Raw genomic sequence first — 19704 nt, 5'->3', positions numbered from 1 at the left:
TATTCATTGGAATATAAATTGAGTAGAACCTTATTCATTAACTATGTAAAAAAGTCAAAAAAATCTTTGGTGTTTAAAAAATGAACAATGTATATGCTTTTGTGGTCAATATGGAGATCAAGAACTAGTTCCTTCCATTACACTTCAGATTTTACTAATAATATATATCAAACTCATAAATGTCTGAAATACTATCATTAGAAATGGTTCAACTTACCCTTATGATATCTTATTTCCCTGAAAAACATACGAAAATGGAATTATCTTTACAATGTTAATGATTTTCATAGATCTTTACTCCAATCAAGTGATATATGTAGTTTCTTCTTTGTATTTTTAAGTAACTAATTACCAAATATTTATTCTCTTTGTATCATTTTGTATGTTATTAATATATGTTTGGAATTAATGTTGCGAAATGTGACAAATGAATTCATGTTTCCAATAGATGCTGTTTCTAATATTAGCGAAACATTTAATTTATTAAGTATGTTTTCATTTTCCGAAAGTGTTCAAATAGCCTCAATACTTTTTGTCTATAGTCTTAAACGTTTAACACATTAACTTATGTCCAGTATACTTCTTCATGGTGGTACCTATGTTATAGCATTCAATTGTCTATCTAAAAAATGTGAACAATCTTTTAGTAATTGAAAACAATACTAAAGCATAAATGTTTTACGCTCTTGTATTGAAAGACATGAGTAGTTGTTTCCGCAAATGAATACACTGAGACTGTTACGCTTAGTCTGGAGCATATAATCAATTATATTGGAAACTTCGGTGAAACTAATGATGGGACTTTGCTATTTGCCAACAGAATGTAAACCTGAGAGTCATCAGTGCAGTTATGTACAGTTCAATTTCGAGAGCACAAATGATTTCAAGGAGGTGCTGATACCTCGAATTTAGAAGAAATAACTCTGGAATTGTACACCTGAATTTCTGTTACACCAACCGTGCTTTGGGGTATTGGGTACCAAAAAAATAAAAGCTCGTTGTGTCATGGAAATTATTAATTTATATTGAAAAACTACTTGAATATATCATTTAGATCTTAAACTCCTGAAAAAACATACTTTTAATACTACTTTAAGGTTTACCAGTGTGTAATGTATCAAAATAAAGAAGACTTAAATTTTTGTAAATATTTGGGAGTCTACAATCTTTAAGGCTTTTTTTATATTTTTATTTCTTGAAATTGGCACAAACATTTCTGAAGTATGTTTTGCAAGTAAATTTCTTAAAGCCACCGTGGACAGATGGTGTATTGTGAATTCTTGTCTCGTTGACACATACTGCATCTTCGATCCTTCCTATTGAAGGGTTTCCCCAACCTTTTTTACTCAGATGCGATGTTTGTGCATTTTCATCATTCTCTTCTGGATCATTTGAACTAGGTACGAATTCAGCTTCTGAGGCTCCAGGTAAAAATCGTATTTTATATTACCATCCTCTTCCGAAAAGTCTCCTTCTTTTTCAATTTCAGACTTGTCATATTTCGCAGGTTGATAAGCTCAAAAGAACGTATTAACTTATTTAAAACGTTTTACTCAGTTTGTAGTTCATCCATTGTAATTAAAAGTCTGCAAACAATACACAAAAGCATGCATAATACTGTGGAAATTAAATGTGTATACGTAAATAAAAAACTTTCAATAACCATACACTGGGGCAGTGACTGTCTCAACAACGTTCTATAGACAAAACGGAATGTGTCACGACCATAGTAAACAAAGCAGCTCATAGCCAGACAAGGGCGAGTAAAACCCACGGCAGATGGCAGCGGTGAAAGTTGCCGACCAAAATCTAAAGCAAACGTAAATTCCCTGGGGTACAAAGTGCCTCGGAGTACGGTTCCAGGGTTAAGTGAAATCAGGACCCCATATGACGATTAACAAGTAGTTTGTTGTTTCTATGCATTGAAACTGTAAGCAACTTTCATCACCCCGAGAAATAAATAGAGTATAGACATTTTCCTTATTTCTCGTCGCCCATGTTCCTTACTCCCTTTACAAGAGCAATTTTCGAAAACGTTCCAACTTTTAAGAACTGTGTATGTGCTGAGCTTCACAACCCTAATATGAGTGATTTCTGATATACAGTATACTTGGAAACCAATGCACACTTCTTCAATTTATATAAAAAAAATTCGATTCCCTTAACATTGAAACTTTGGCAGCAACGCATTCTGTGGAATGAAAAAAGGGAATGAAAGGAATGAAAAAAGACTCAAGATCTAGGAACACAGCTCACAGTTTGCATTTTGAAATTGTCAGTTCTTTGTTGTTACACACCCTTCTCGACAAAAAAAAAAAAAAAAAAAAGGGACAAAAAAACGGGTTGATAAGGAGTTCGTTCTGCATCAACACAACAGAAGTAGTGTTCTGTAGTTTCCGCAATTATTATTTTCACTCTTTTCAGCAGATCTTTCCACAGTCATAAAACATTCATCAGTTCACTTCTATGCGGATGATACCCAGATCTTCATCAGTAGTACGCCTGAAAATATTATGGACACAATAGAGTTACTTAATACGGATCTTTCAGCTGTTAGCAACTGGTGCCTTAAGAATGGTCTTTTACTTAATCCATTAAAATGTGTTTTCACTGTATTGGGAACATCACATCAGTTGAGCAAAATCAACCCTGATGACCTAAAAGTAACTGTAGTGAATTCCAGTATTCCATTTTCTCCCTTTGTAAAAGATCTAGGCTTAATAATAGACCAAGGGCTTAGCTGGAATAAACACATTTCTGAACAGTGTATTAAAGCTAAGCGCATCTTACGACAGCTTTATAAATTGAAAGGCTATTTATCGCAAGAAACAAGACTATATCTTGTTAACACTCTAATTTTGCCTCTGTTCGATTACTGCGATTCAATATATGGTAGCTCTCTCTCCACTCAAAATACTAGAGCAATTCAGAAAATACAGAATTACTCTATACGCTTCTGCCCCGGCTGAATATGCCCCGGCATTCTTTAAAAATAACAGAGAAGGCATTTTCAATCTCGGCAGTAAGAATCTGGAACTCCCTACCAAAGTCAATCACTGACAAACCGTATAATTTATTTAAATCATCACTCCAAACATTATTATTTAGACATCAGAGACAAAGCATTGGCACACATGACAATTTTACTACAGTTTGAAATTGGACTGAAATTGGTATGAAAAATGAAATGAAATGAAATCTTTAAGTTTTACGTCCCACGGTTATGCCGGTTAGGCTAAAGGAGACAGTGATGATGAGAGATGAGTGAAATGGTGGAATGAAGAAAGTGGGAGGAAACGGGAGAACCCCGAGAAAACCCACGAGCACGGTGTTTGTCCACCACAAAGGTCACTTGGCGGGGGCTGGGATCGAACCCGGGACCCCAAGCACCAGAGGTGAACGCTCTACCACTGAGCCACCGCGCCCCCCTGAAATTGGTATGAAATTGGACTAGCAGTATGAGTATAGTTTTTTTATTTACATTTACTGAGTGTTTTATTTATCATTAGTATTATTGAATGTATCATGTTATGTTGTTATTTATATCTTGTATCTTATTTGTGTCTATTTTTTTTCTTTCTTTTCTTTGTAATGATGACAAGGGTTAGGTGGCAGAGCAGCCTCCGGCTGAACCTCGCCCGCTGAAATAAAGAGAAATTCAATTCAAATTCAATTCAATTCAATTCAATAGCCATGCTTGTTAAGTAATCTGTGCAATGCTTTTGACCTGGTTGGAATCCCACCCAATTGTTTTGATTTATTTTTTTAATTTTGTAATTTTTCAGTCATTCTTGGCGTACACTTTTGTAGTGCATATATTACATAGAGGTGATGAACAACTTTCTAATTTATCCAAAAAATAAGAAGATTTACAGGCGTAAAACCTTCTCTATATAGCCCAATGTAATTCCTTCTTAGTGCAAACCACTTCTTGCATTAATCCATAACATTTTCGTAAACCTATAGATAAATCCCGAATTGTAGTGTTCAGGAAATTACTATCAGACCTAATACCTTGTCCATCACTACCAGAACGTAGTCCATATAATAATAATAATAATAATAATAATAATAATAATAATAATAATAATAATAATTTTGATTTTGAGCTTAGCGGACGTTTTAGCAGCTCGGCTATATTAGATGTCAATTTATAATTTAACGTAGCTTCCAAACAACATGCGTTGCATCCGGAAATTGATCCCGAGTCTCCCACGACAAAGACGAGTATAATAATAACATGAATATTAGTAATAATATAATATAATAGTAATAATAATAATATGAACTACTTTTTGATGAATGAGGTATTAGGGCTGATAGTGATCTGGACATTTTATTTTTAGGTTAATAAAATTTTACCGTTCGATCCAAGAAGTAATTTGCACTAATTTACTAATCACATTGGGATATATTGAAAACATTTTACACCTGTACAACGTATTTAAGGATATTATTAGAAAGTTCTCCATCGCCTCCGCTCAATACATATACTATAAAATTGTACGGTAAGAATAACTGAAAAATGCAAAAAGAAAAGTAAGAGCATCGAGTAGGATTCGAACCGGGTTCAAAACTACTAAATCCGCACAGAAAGTAAGAACATAGCACACATAGCTACCGAAACAACTACGAAGTTTCTTTCCACTCTTGTGGATAGAGAACGAATCTCTTAACAAATCTCCTTTCTTTAGCGTATTTTGTGGTCGAAAATCGTGTGTGATTTACCTACAACAATGTTTTCTGTACTTACCAAGTACTGTGATGTTCTAAATGTACTATTACATTAAGTCATAAAAAGATAACTGGCTATTTGAAACAGTAAACTGTGAGCTGTGTTCGGAAGTCTCTTATTATTTTTTTGCTATAAATTTTGAGACGTGCAAATGTCTTAGAGAAGGAGACATCATTTTTACCCCAACACTATCCTTAGGATATCAATCTTATTTTATACTTTATTATGCATTGCATCCGTCAAAACATTAGCATTCTTTGGAAATTTCAAGTTTCTATCAATAGTAGTTAGGCTTACGTTGATGGGTGACCGAGTCCCTTTAGCCATTTATAAAGGAGTATACTCAAATAGAAATGTCATATTTCTGGGAACAAAAATATTTCTTCAATAATATAAATGCTATATGGCAATCGAAGATGTACATAACATACGCAATTTCCTGGAACACTCCTTCTAATCTAGGTAACTAATACATATACAGCCTTCATTGGAAAAGCACTGGTGGTACTATGTGTCTCTTGTTTGATCCTAGTCCATCTGAAGTTGTGGTGAATAACATTGTGCCAGTGGATTTTGTAGTGATTCTCTTGCATTCTCACACATTGTCATTCGGCTAAATATTTCATAATCATTCATGCCGTTAATCAACGGCCTCTCGGAGTAAAAGGCATGTTTGAGGGACGTTCAAGCATAAGTTTCTGTTAATATTCATTAACTGAAATACCATTCGTTCGTGTGCCCATATAGTTGTTCTGGAATTTTTCGATGAACAAAAAAGGACATATCTCAATTCATCTTCACTGAACTACAGAATTTAAAATTGCTATCGACGTGCCAGCAGCAAAGATTTTGCGACCTAAGATATTTTACTTGGTTAAAACTAACATTGTAAAAAAAATGAAATCATTAAGTTTTATGTACCACGCTTTTGCTGGTTATTATAAAGTAGACGGTGATAGTGAGAAATGAATGAAATGGTGGAATGAAGAAAGTTGGAGGAAACGGGACAACACCGAGAAAGCCCATGAGCATGTCTGTCCACCACAAAATCCACACGGACAAGCTGAGATCGAACCAGGGACCCCAAGCACCGTAGGTGAACGCTGTGCCACTCCCCCAGTAACATTCGTCTGTAGTTAGCAACCATTAGTAATCTTCTCCGCCGACCGTCGTAATAGTGAACTATGAAACATAACTTCGTTCTTTTTTTTCATGCATAGAAAGATAATCACTTATTAACATACAGAAACGCAAAACAGTTGTTATTGGAACAAGTACTTTGTCACACTCTTTGCAGCCAATCCAAACGGATGTAAGAATTACTCGTTATTTTTCTTCATGTAGAAGCCGACTCAGTGTGTGAGTGAGTAAGTGAGAGAGCATACACAAAGTTGCTCGTCTGCAGATGGTTAAACTAAAAATAATTAGTAGTGCTGGGGTTCGAAAAGATAGCCAGGTGCGCAAAAACGTTTGTGACATCATAGATCAAAGGCCAATGCACCTGGCCTGGGATCAATGACCCAGCGGTACCTAGGAATAAAGACTCTAAATTTTGACAGGTATACATAGGACCATGCTATCGCTTTGTGAAGGAGGTTACACGAATTCACCTTGCACTATTTCTCTGAAATGACATAAACATAGCAAATACACAACCAATACACATACAACTATTAAAGGTAAGACACACTTATGAGTAATGCACAAATTCACTACGCAAACTGCAACTTGTTTATTTATTACCGGCACGAATAAAAGCAAACTTGGTCACGCTATTGTAAATCCGTTCCGGGTTTCGGCACCAATTAAATTATGCTATCGCTTTGTGAAGGAGGTTACACGAATTCACCTTGCACTCTTAATTAAGACTAATTACCAATTAAAAACTCTTCCAATCATCCCCTTCACTTGGGCGCATAAACATGCTTTGCCGACCTCCATTTAAGCTTGGGAACGACTCGAATGAAGAGATCGGTTGCAACGTGGTTGGTCACGTATGAACTATTCTGTTGTAAAGATCAAAATAGAAAAGAAATGTCAATTTTACCTTTTTTGTGTACTTATTAAAGTTTGCCGCGAGGGGTAGTTCACTACTCACATTATTCAAGTTGAGTACGTACCGCAACCTACTTTTGCGTTAATACTTAAAGTTAACACTTGTGAAAAGGAAAAATCAGAAAATTGAAACACCGAGAACTGGTTGTCAAATACTCATATTTAACTATAGAGCAAAGTAGTTTTGTTTTACATGAACTGGATATTACATTGAACTTTAATGCTAACGTATGTACGAACTGAAATAGAAAATAAGTATTACATGTTAATAAAAGATAATGAAATTTGCACCATTTGTATTAAACACACAATGAAAGTAAGATTTATATATTGAATACTAATATAATACTTCTTTTTTGGATAATTTCCTATCTAGCTAAAACAATGATACAAGTACGAAATTATTTATACAAGATAGTTATCCGTATATGAGCTCATTTATTTGTGGCTTGCCTTTTGGTTTTTTTTTTTTTTATGATTACTGCTGCTTTACGACGGTGGATCTGGCGTACTAATTGCAACTAAAAGAAGTAGTTACTTTGATATTGGTCGACAGATTTGCTCCAGTAGTAGATGGTTTCGGGATAGTTTTCACGTGAATTCCCTGATGGTTCCTTTAAATGTACAAATTGATGCTACTTACAGGTTTACTTCCTCTGAGATGGAGGTTACTTTTGGTGTTGTCCTCGGAACGCAGGATACTGGTGCAGTAAAACTTCTTATCTGATGAATTTTCCTGGCTAAGGCTTTAACTGATATCGGGCATAAAACTATGTACATTAGACTAACTTATTTTTACTTGTTAAACGTAAACTCTTTACTATTTCCCACTTATGTAGAAATACAAGTCTTCGCACCGGGACGCGTGCCACATTCCATGAATGTCCAAGCCCGATTGCTTGGCGCACTTCCTGTCACCACAATGCACGTGATGATCTGCTATGCTCTGGACATAACACTGTTTCTGATTGGTTGATAACTGGAAAAGTGTCCAATCCGAACTGGGCTTAGAAGTAACCGGAAACATGGAATGATCCAGGACTTTCTCGAATGTTCTAGACGCCTACACAACCGGAAATTCCAAGTTCTTTGAGACAAAGAACTATTGCTCTGTACACACGCATTCACAAGAAAAGTCAGTTTGTGGCGTCGAAGAGATGTTATGCACTGAAGGAGTACTTGCATAGTTGCCAACTGCTAAGTTTATTACCAAAAGTCAATTATGAATTTAATAAAATGTGCGCATTAATTTTTCTTGCTTCGAGAGTCGATAGCAAATGGTGCCCACAGAGAATTGGCAATATTGCATTGGCAAATTTGCCAAAGGACTCTGGACCGTCCGTAGGGTCCTTGATTTGGTTTACCCTGTATATGATTTATCTCAACTGTTTTAGGGTAGATGGAAGCACAGCATTGTTTTATTAGGAAGAATACACCATTGTAACACTGTTGATGAATGGTTTAGGCAATTATAAAACAGCAAAAGTATGTATTGAAGAAATTATTCGCTTTTGGCACTGTCAACGGAGCACTATTGGTGGAGCATTATTTACGAAGCGCTATCAACGCCAGTTTGCACTATTTTTGTACGCCTTATCGTCATTTTAAATAATAGGTCTTTACACCTGTATGTTATGCCGCTTTTTAAGTCACTTTTATGTAATTACAAAATGTTTTTTGTCTCCTAAGGTTTTTTAATCTCTCTCTCTCTCTCTCTCTCTCTCTCTCTCTCTCTCTATATATATATATATATATATATATATATATATATATATATATATATATATATATATGTGTGTGTGTGTGTGTGTGTGTGTAATTTTCCTTTATTATTATTATTATTTTTCATTCAGTATTTTTAAATATGGTTTCTCACAGTGTGCTTATGCTTTGAAACTTTACACTGACAACAATACATATTTGCTACAATGTTACAAGGGCATATCACTAAACATGTGTACAAGGTCCATTTAGGTAAAAAAAATTCAAGTTTATATAAAAAGAAATATTACTCTAACCTAATGAAATCGTTTTTTTTTTCATATCGGAAATTTATCGGAGACGAAGTCGGAATTTTTAAATTAAAACAAGATAAACGACGGAGTTGTTAAATTTGTGCATTACTTTACAATATAGAAATTTCAACACATAATAGCTATGAATAGATTTTGAAAACCCCCCTTTTTTATGAAAACATGAGTATCCCTTTTAAACATTAAAAAAATCAGTACAGCCAAAATGAGAAGCATGACCAATATTATGCTTTTTATCATTGCAACTTAGTAACATTAAACCTTAAAATTATTTGCTTATCAATTCGTTTTAACGAGACTCAATACTTTTAAAATTATTTTTTTACAATAGATTTTACTTGCGTATTCGCTGTTATGCAATTCGATATTTGAGATGATTTTAAAACAAAATTCGTTCTTAACAATGCTTAACTATCCTGTAATAACTTGACGGCATACATGAAGGCTACATGACTATTTATATTTTTTACAATGGGTATTTCGGAAATATTATTTATAACGCTTTTCCTATTAACATATTTTCATCCCATTCACATTTAATTACATCGAAGGCACAACGTCAACCTCGGTAAACAACATCTTTATAAAGACACTTCATTGCTACTACTATTGGAGTATAGTCTTGCTACTACTTTCGGAGCATAGCCTAATTTTATTAAACGCTTTATAACATCTCCGTTCCGGACATACATTGTCAACGGGGTACATATATAAACACAATATTTCTTAAACCCATTTATAAACATACGTCGTTATGTATTCACCTTATGCCTCATACGATATCTGTTATCTAGCATTATTTTTTTTCGAATATAGACCTCTCGTGTTCATTACTATTACCACTTATATTTCTCGGTGACCAAACTGACTTAAAGTACATGATTACTTTATTTTCATTAAAACAGATGATTGTTGACTATGTTAACAAAAAAAGAATTGTTCGTTCATTTATTATTATTATTATTATTTTTAAACAATTACCCTTACTTTTAGAAAACTTTAGTGTTAATGCCAAAAATTCAAAAGATGCGTCTAAAAGTCTCCGTTACCTTTCTCTTTTTTTTTACCGTATTTGATAAAATAGTAAAGAAAAGATACGAAGATCCAACGAAAAAAAGGATATCTAAATCAATGATATCTAAATGGTTATTGAAATGAGCTACATTTCGGGTACTCCTATTTGGCCTTCTTCTGTAATTTACTTATATGTATATTTTCTCAATATATTCACGAATAAACATAACGTTTATATAGAAATTTAAAATATGAATCAGCACATGATATAACATCGATTGTTGAAGCTACGATAATGTATTTTCTAAAATTGTCAACTACCAAAATAAACAAAATTATCATTTATATGAAGCATATATTACTTATATTTTTCTACCTTAACTATCGTATACTAAAATAAAAATGTGAAGGACGTATATTGATACTAATTTCCTACCGCTAGACTATTAGTTACTCAACATGTAAAGGTTTCATCAAGAACGGAAAATGTTAGTCCAATTAATTAATTATGCTATCCTATGCACCATTGAAACAAACTTATGCATTGTACAACGAGAATAAAACTAACATATCGTATTAAAACTAAACAAATCTTGCTATAATTATATATATGTGCATTTATATATTTCAATGCAACAAAACGCGGTAACTTTTGGATTATAGAAACGAGACTCATGAGACATTATACTTATCATTAAAACTATTACATTATTTATTTAGTAACTTGTTTATCATTCTCTTTTTTTCACAATAAAACTACCTTTTTATTTTTAACTATTCGTTTTCCAAAAATAATAATGAACGAAAAATATGAATCTAATATGTAAACTCAATACAATATATGACCAAATTCAAGTCCTATATTTGTTTGCTAAATATGCAAAGAAAATGTATTCATGAAGCTCATAAAATTTAAAAATAAAAGACAATATATGTATATATATGGCATTTTAACCTTACTACATGTTGTCATTATATACAAAATAATTGAACTATTTATGCATACACTTGCCTTATATAACTAAACTAATGAATCATTAAACATTTTATTACACATGTATGAGTTAAACGGCGATTAAGCCTTAAGTAGCGCCATTTTGCGCGTCATTGATTGACAAAGCAGGTTGTAAGCCAAGTATTAAACAAAAATATAGGTTAATGAGTTGATCCCGAAGATCAATGAGTGCTGATTTACGATTTTTTACAGCTCAAAGTGTGTGGGGTCGCTAACCTCCCGACGATTTAAATAAAATCGCTTTTGCACTATATCCTTGTCCCTCCCAGTTGAATGCTTCATGCATTACAGCTATGTCACAATCGGGTAAATTATTCCAACCCCAATTGGACTTTCAGTATCTAGACCTACAGAAGGTATTGAAAAAAAATAAAACATATGAAAAGGACAAGAAGAATACCATGTAATGGAGGGGGGGGGAGATTTGATACTACAGCCCTGCATTTAAGTTTCATCTTATAGAATATTGCAATTATTTTGTGGCCTGCTCGTACCTACAAAATTAGTAGGTTTACAAACACATAACTTGCTTAAGAGCACTGACCAATACAAAATTGTGCGGCCTTTTGGCAAACATGCACTTATCAACTCCAGGAAATGTCGTTACATCCGAGATTAAAGTCACAATTGAGAATATATATATTCACAAATTTAAAACCACAATTATTCAACAAAATTACGAAATTACAAATGCGTAAGAGAACGCTAGTTGGCTTCCAGCACAAACGTATTATGCTTAATTCTTTTTTTTTTCAAGTATGAAAAATGAACAACAGAATGGTAATGATTAATGAGTCGAAAATTATACACATGTTTATGTTCAATTAAGAACCAACAGACTCTTCTCATACAAGCAAGATTAAAAAGAAATGAAATTGGAAAATTTTCACATCCTGAATTAATTGTTACATCCGACAAATACCATTTATGATCGGAATGTTATATTCGTGATTTCATTAACTCTACTTTTGATAGTTATTTTGCACATTTTTTCAATTCCGAAGATAGGCTCATTTCAAAATTTAAAACAATATTTATCAACTTCTATCCAAAATTAAATCAATAATGTTAATGAATCCAAAATTGACAACAAGTTTAATTATCCAATTTCCATAGTAATTTTAGTTCGTTTGTAATTTACATACTTTTCACTTTAAAACTGAAATTTACTATAGGTAATTACTACCTAAAAAATCTATATTTGTTGATACCAAATTGTATCGGTTATTGTTGGATGCACTGTCCTTACAAGATACTACAACAAAACTTACAATTTAGATAATAACAATATTCCATATTCCCCAATGATATTCCATGCATCTCTTATTATTATATCTTGTTAAGACCGTGCAGCCAAAGGAAAAGAAGAGAGAAGATTGTTCACTAAAGTCCAAAATAAATGCAAATTTCGTTATCCCTTTAAGTCAATTGAAGATAAATATATAATAAAAGTACAAAATTTTAAGCGTCAATTAAATATCTTGTTTTTTTTAAAATAAATATACGTCAAAAGCCAAAATAGAATTTTGAAGTGTGTGCGTCCAATAAACAAAATTACACACTAGCTGAGGCCCAATCGGACGCTATCCCGATTTCGTCACTTTAATTTAGAAAGAAAATAGTGACGCCTCTAAGGGTTAAATCGTGCTTTTAACCTCTTAACTATTCTTAACTTAGAATGTACTTGTTTTGGAATTCAACTCAATTTCACACTTTTTTTTAATATCACAACGAATACTTATTAAGTTTGCATGAGAAGACTATATATGAACAAATTAGTAACCAAATTATTATTTTCGACCTCATTTTCAATTACTTCCCGAATCATATCCAATAATATTTTAAAATTTTGATATTCCAATGTGTAACCAATCTCTAAAATTCCTAATAAGAACTTCAAATAGGGTTAACAGGTTCCAAAATTCACATTTCTTAACACTATAATAACAATAAAACAACCCAAAATGTTGTAAGTTTAGCTTTATTTAAATGGGCTCCTTTTATCCTGAAATAAACACAAACACATAAACAAATTGTTGAAATTACATGACTGTGGTGGTGTCCACGTGTAAAGAAAGGTGGTAATGGTCAAAAATGGGTTGGGATTATGAATTTCAAAATCAAGGAAAGTTCGCGAACTAATTTCTTTTTATTTTACCTCACCGCGCTGTTCTCGTAAACCAGTCATCGCTTCCCGCATAAATGCACTATGGGTGTCAATCATGGTCCGAGATTCCGAAATTTGATCTTCTACCTGAGAATGATGTCTATTGGTATTAAATTCTAATAACACCTGTCTATCTTTTACTTCCTGAAACTTCTCTTGATTGTTTACGCGGTCTTGTACAATCTCGGCCCTACAATTCTCAATCTGCGCCTGCACGGACTCATAATTCGAGCTGCACTCATTTTTATATGTCTCGATTTTCTCTTCCATGGCCTGAATATGCGTAGTAATCTTAGCAACAGCGTTATTGGTTTGAAGAATGTCCTTACTAACCTGTTCCAATTTACTTTCTAAATTTTCTCTCAGACTAGCAACACTTTCTACCTGTTCTTGCCTTAAACTGACAATATGATCCTTTAAACTAGCGATACTTTCTACCTGTTCTTTTTTCAAACCCTCAATTGTACAATTAAGCTGTTCCGACTTCTTCTCAAATAAAGCGGTAAGCATATTCTTTAATTCCTCAGACTCCGACATTTTGTACAAGTTCAGTAATCAATAATTAAAAAAAGCTAATAATTTCTCTAAATCAATCTAAGAATTCACTTTAAACGTAACTAATATTTCTCTGAAATGACATAAACATAGCAAATACACAACCAATACACATACAACTATTAAAGGTAAGACACACTTATGAGTAATGCACAAATTCACTACGCAAACTGCAACTTGTTTATTTATTACCGGCACGAATGAAAGCAAACTTGGTCACGCTATTGTAAATCCGTTCCGGGTTTCGGCACCAATTAAATTATGCTATCGCTTTGTGAAGGAGGTTACACGAATTCACCTTGCACTCTTAATTAAGACTAATTACCAATTAAAAACTCTTCCAATCATCCCCTTCACTTGGGCGCATAAACATGCTTTGCCGACCTCCATTTAAGCTTGGGAACGACTCGAATGAAGAGATCGGTTGCAACGTGGTTGGTCACGTATGAACTATTCTGTTGTAAAGATCAAAATAGAAAAGAGATGTCAATTTTACCTTTTTTGTGTACTTATTAAAGTTTGCCGCGAGGGGTAGTTCACTACTCACATTATTCAAGTTGAGTACGTACCGCAACCTACTTTTGCGTTAACACTTAAAGTTAACACTTGTGAAAAGGAAAAATCAGAAAATTGAAACACCGAGAACTGGTTGTCAAATACTCAAATTTAACTATAGAGCAAAGTAGTTTTGTTTTACATGAACTGGATATTACATTGAACTTTAACGCTAACGTATGTACGAACTGAAATAGAAAATAAATATTACATGTTAATAACATATAATGAAATTTGCACCATTTGTATTAAACACACAATGAAAGTAAGATTTATATATCGAATACTGATATAATACTTCTTTTTTGGATAATTTCCTATCTAGCTAAAACAATGATACAAGTACGAAATTATTTATACAAGATAGTTATACGTATATGAGCTCATATATTTGTGGCTTGCCTTTTGGTTTTTTTATGATTACTGCTGTTTTACGACTGTGGATCTGGCGTACTAATTGCAACTAAAAGAAGTAGTTACTTTGATATTGGTCGACCGATTTGCTCCAGTAGTAGATGGTTTCGGAATAGTTTTCACGTGAATTCCCTGATGGTTCCTTTAAATGTACAAATTGATGCTACTTACAGGTTTACTTCCTCTGAGATGGAGGTTACTTTTGGTGTTGTCCTCGGAACGCAGGATACTGGTGCAGTAAAACTTCTTATCTAATGAATTTTCCTGGCTAAGGCTTTAACTGATATCGGGCATAAAACTATGTACATTAGACTAACTTATTTTTACTTGTTAAACGTAAACTCTTTACTATTTCCCACTTATGTAGAAATACAAGTCTTCACACCGGGACGCGTGCCACATTCCACGAATGTCCAAGCCCGATTGCTTGGCGCACTTCCTGTCACCACAATGCAAGTGATGATCTGCTATGCTCTGGACATAACGCTGTTTCTGATTGGTTGATAACTGGAAAAGTGTCTAATCAGAACTGGGCTCAGAAGTAGCCGGAAACATGGAATGATCCAGCACTTTCTCGAATGTTCTAGACGACTACACAACCGGAAATTCCAAGTTCTTTGAGACAAAGAACTATTGCTCTGCACACACACATTCACAAGAAAAGTCAGTTTGTGGCGTCGAAGTGATGTTATGCACTGAAGGAGTACTTGCATAGTTACAAACTGCTAAGTTTATTACCAAAAGTCAATTATGAATTTAATATAATGTGCGCATTAATTTTTCTTCCCTTGAGAGTCGATAGCAACCACTTCCGTTAAATTTTGGAAATTGATCAACCTAAACATTTGGTAGCCCAGGACCAGTCTACGTAGCTCCATAAATTTAGGATTACCTTTCGTTTCTATACACGGGTAAAAGATTGTCAAAGATTCAAATTTCAGAGGCTTTTTATCTAATTTATCGTCTTTCATGAGGTCTTATTACTTTATATAGTTATAAGGGCGTATGCTGGCATCCACTCCCTCTCATAAGACATAGGTAAATTGTTTTCACCCGATAGAAAGTTTGAGACGTGTAACTATTCCCATCCATTAAATTTTGAAAATTAAAAATAATAAAAATTTGGTATAGGTCTAAAGGACCTCAATACTTATCACAATAAATTTCGGAATTCCATCTCGTTCCGTTTCATGGGTAAAATATTGCGCAAAATTTAGCGCTACCAGTTGTTTGAAATGAGGTCTGTTATTGACTCAGTTTATAAAATTTATGAGGTCTTAATACCTTATATGGTTATACGGATGTGTACAGATGTCTATACTCTTTATAAAGATATAGGTCCATTAGTGCATCCCTTACAAAGTTGGGGAGGGGTAGATTGGCCCCATGTTTTAAATTTTGAAAATTAGAAAATTAAAAAAAATGGTATCATAATATAGGACCTTAACAAATACGACTATAAAATTATGTGATCCATCTCATTCTTAGTGGCCTCATGCTTAGTGGCAATAGTTAAAAATTGCTTAGTGGCCGCATGTACCGTACTCACTAACACTCTAGCCTTCGGTGCGAGCGGTTCCCGGTACGATTCTCGTTGAGGCACTCGGTCAGAAAAGTGTGAAAAGCTTTTTCAAGACAGTCTCTCTGAAGGAGTTTTTCTTGGGTTTTCCTAATTCGCACCAGGCAAATGCCGGGGTAGTATCTAACTTGTAGGTAACAGGTACCTTATATAATTACCCAATATTTTTTCCCTTCCCTTTCCTCCGATAGTGTGCTCGCCGAGGGACGTCATACCTCAATCGTGACGGTGTAGATGGCCTTGGATTCCGTAAGCCCAGAAATCTAATTCCTACTTCTAATCCTTAGAAAATCCCTTAGAAAATTTAAACGTAAGCGATACGTTGTAGAAGTGAAAGGTCTTCGATTGACTTAACTTATTCCTTTCTTTCAGGCCTTATTAGATAATGTGGGTATATTAACGTCTTCAGGTTTTTTTCTTAAGATATAGGTACAGTAGTCCATCCCTGATAATTTGGAAGGATTATGTTCTCAAGCCCATAGAAATTTAGAAACTGTCAAATTTAAAAATTCGGTATAATAGTATAGCATTTCAATATTTATTACTGTTCATTTAGGCAGCCCATCTCATTCCCTGTCATGAGTAAAAATTTGTCAAAATATAAACATATACAATACGTTGTACCACACGAAATGTGTTCAATTGACTTAATTATTCCCCTTGATCAGGGCTTATTACATTATACGGTTAAATGGACGTCTACATGTTTCTATTCCTTCTTAAGATATAGTTCACCTCTTTGAAAATTTGAGAGGGTTGCACTGGACTACCATCAAACTTTAGAAATTGACAAATTAGAAAAAAATGTTATAATAGAATAAAACACTAATGTTTATAGGTAAAAATTTCCGTGCTCCATCTCTTTTCCTTTCATGGTATAAACCTTTGTCAAAAATTAGTAAGATTTCTTGTTCGGTTATTGATCCAATTTATTCCCTTTGATGAAGCCTTATTACCTTATATTTGTTATATCTTCGTGTACAGTTGTCAATTCTCTTCCTTAAAATATAGATATATTAATGCTCCGCTTTGAAAATTTTAGAGTAGATTTGTCCACCACTTACATTTTGAAAAATACCAGATCCTAAAATTTGTATAGTAGTATTTTATAACTCCATTATGTGTTTGGGTGCTCCATCTCGTTTCGTTTTCTGTGGTAAAAATTGCAAAAAGTTAGTGCAACCACTTCTTCTGTTATTCACCTTATTTATTCCCTTTGAATGGTTTCATTACGTTATATGATTATATGTGTGTAAAGGGGCTATTCTCAGAAGGCGCATGTGTATTAGCATAAACTAAAATTTTGGAGGGATAAATAATCCCACACCTTAAATTTAGAAATTGCCCAATTTAACAATTCTATATAGTAGTATAGGGACCTAATAAATACCACTATAATTTCGAGTGTTCCATCAAGTTTCTTTCATAGGAAAAAATGCAAAAATTCAACTTTCGGAGGTGAATAACCTAGGTGAGGTGTTAATGACTCTTTGATGAGGTGTTATTACCTTACATTGTTTTAAGGGTGTGTAGAGAGATCTATTCTCTTTTATAATATCTATGTATATTGATGCATCAATTTAGACATTTTGGAGTGTTGTTTAATACCACCTATTTAATTTGGGAATGATTAAAGAAACGAAATTTGATATATATTCTTAAAAACCCACAAACACAGTTTAGTATCTACGTCTATGAGGTAAAAGTTTACCAAATTATAAACGTAAGCCATACGTTGTACCACGTGGAAGATGTGCAATTTGCGTTATTGACCTTGATGAGGTTCAAAACATTATATGAATATTTAAGTTTGTACAGGGATCAATTTCCTTTTATAGAACACATATACTAAAGTTCAAAGTATTGTTTCATATCAATCATTATATATCAAGCTCCAAATCCTGAAACCTTAGAGTCAGAGATTTCATTAGTTTGAACGTATTAAGATATCATCATACACAAATTTGGATTATATGAAAAATTGTCTTAAGCACAACATTCAAACTTCGGTCCTCATACTAGAATATTTACATAGTTCTGCTTATTACAATTCCCGAATTAAAGTATGTACTTCTCCTAAAATGTTTTAAGAAAAGTGCGTCAATATACTTAACTTTTATCATAATAAGGCGGGGTCTCTGAGGGTCCGCAGGCTACCTTTTCTAAGTGTCAAATGAAAGCTATTGCATTCACATCTCCCGTGATTTTCTATGTGTTCATTTTTAAGAACAAGACATATAAATACAATAAGAAAAAAAATGTTATACAGATAGATTTTAAAAATATGATTATGTTCTTTATCAATATGCTGTTTATTAAAATGTCTTCACTAGATGCAACCACGCGCTGTTGGTCCTATGTGATTTTGGAAAATTGAATTTATTTTTTATACACACCTAAATATATATCAGTTTTTTCTGTTGATTTACTAACAAAGAAGGTTCGAAAGTTGCATAAAATGTGTTGGATATGGCATAAGTTTTACTGTGCGATCTTACAAATTTGCAGACACTCGGAACTAAAAGCGTTCTAAATTTGATATATCATTTTATACCCCACATACTTACCTCATCAAGAAAAGTAGTCTGACTTGTGTTTGTTAGTGTGTCAGCGAGTACCAGGTATCGCAATATGTACCTGAGAGCTTAACACACATACTACACTTACAGAATTGACGAAAGTTATCACTTTCGAAGAGTTCCTTGTCTTTTGAACTTCATCACACTCATTATATAATTTTTATTTCACATCTCATTGTTGCTCATCTCATTTCAACCTGTGAGCCTGGGGCCCACCACTGGTTGACTCGACATGGCTACTGGGAGACAACGTGTCGGACTTTCTACGGTATAGCTGGTCCTACAGTATCTTCTGCAGACTTGGATATCAGACGTAGGCACCGAGACTCACACTGTACCGACAACAGCCCGGAAAGATCACGATTTCTAGTTATAGGTCACAATCGCACACCATTTCCGAAAGGTCATTGCCGAGATAGCATCTCAGACTCTGATAGTGAGCGACTTAGAATCGACGACACAGAGTTTCCATCGCTATCTGACAGTTGAAAACAAGCAATTTATTTGTTCTTACTTACAAATTTCGACACGAAATATCAGAACGAAAAGCACATCTATCTTCAGCTCACCACATATTATCGGCAAGATCAGATCTCACAAATTGTTGCCGCCAGAAATGGGATGATCATCAAATCTCCAGATCAGCATTTGGGTACTGCTATTCGTAACAAGTTCAGTTATGAAATTTTTGGCAACAATGCATAGCGCAGTAAACTGACTCACAAGAGAATCAAACAGCCGCCTCCGACACTTCGTACACCTGCTTTCTCTGTTGTCATATGAGTTGTAAATCCTGGCCTTGCGAACGATGAGATTCTACCAGAACTCACAGAAGAAAGGCCCAAACTTTCTTAGTGAATCCGCATTCGAAACGACCGCGGTCTCACTTACATTGTCCGAGTGTTATCTCAAACGCAGGACACCATCAATCAGCTACTTGATAACGGAGATTATGTATATTGCAAACGGCATCGTGTCGAGACATCACTCAATGCACGACCAG

General features: G+C 33.9%; 1 long non-coding RNA gene across 1 annotated transcript in view; it reads right to left on the bottom strand.

The window, feature by feature from the left end:
* Positions 1-217: 217 nt before the first annotated feature.
* LOC145676623 (uncharacterized) overlaps positions 218-19704 on the bottom strand; it is a 273732-nt gene continuing 254245 nt past the window's right edge. Inside the window, exon 3 of the long non-coding RNA XR_014129418.1 lies at positions 218-237. This is a non-coding gene — a long non-coding RNA (uncharacterized LOC145676623). The remainder of the gene's footprint in view (positions 238-19704) is intronic.

Source organism: Thermobia domestica, unplaced genomic scaffold (genome assembly GCF_964235325.1).
Source record: "Thermobia domestica unplaced genomic scaffold, izTheDome1.hap1.1 HAP1_SCAFFOLD_247, whole genome shotgun sequence".
NCBI lineage: Eukaryota > Metazoa > Arthropoda > Insecta > Zygentoma > Lepismatidae > Thermobia > Thermobia domestica.
Note: the sequence above shows the minus strand (reverse complement) of the source record. Positions and strands in the feature narration are given on the sequence as shown.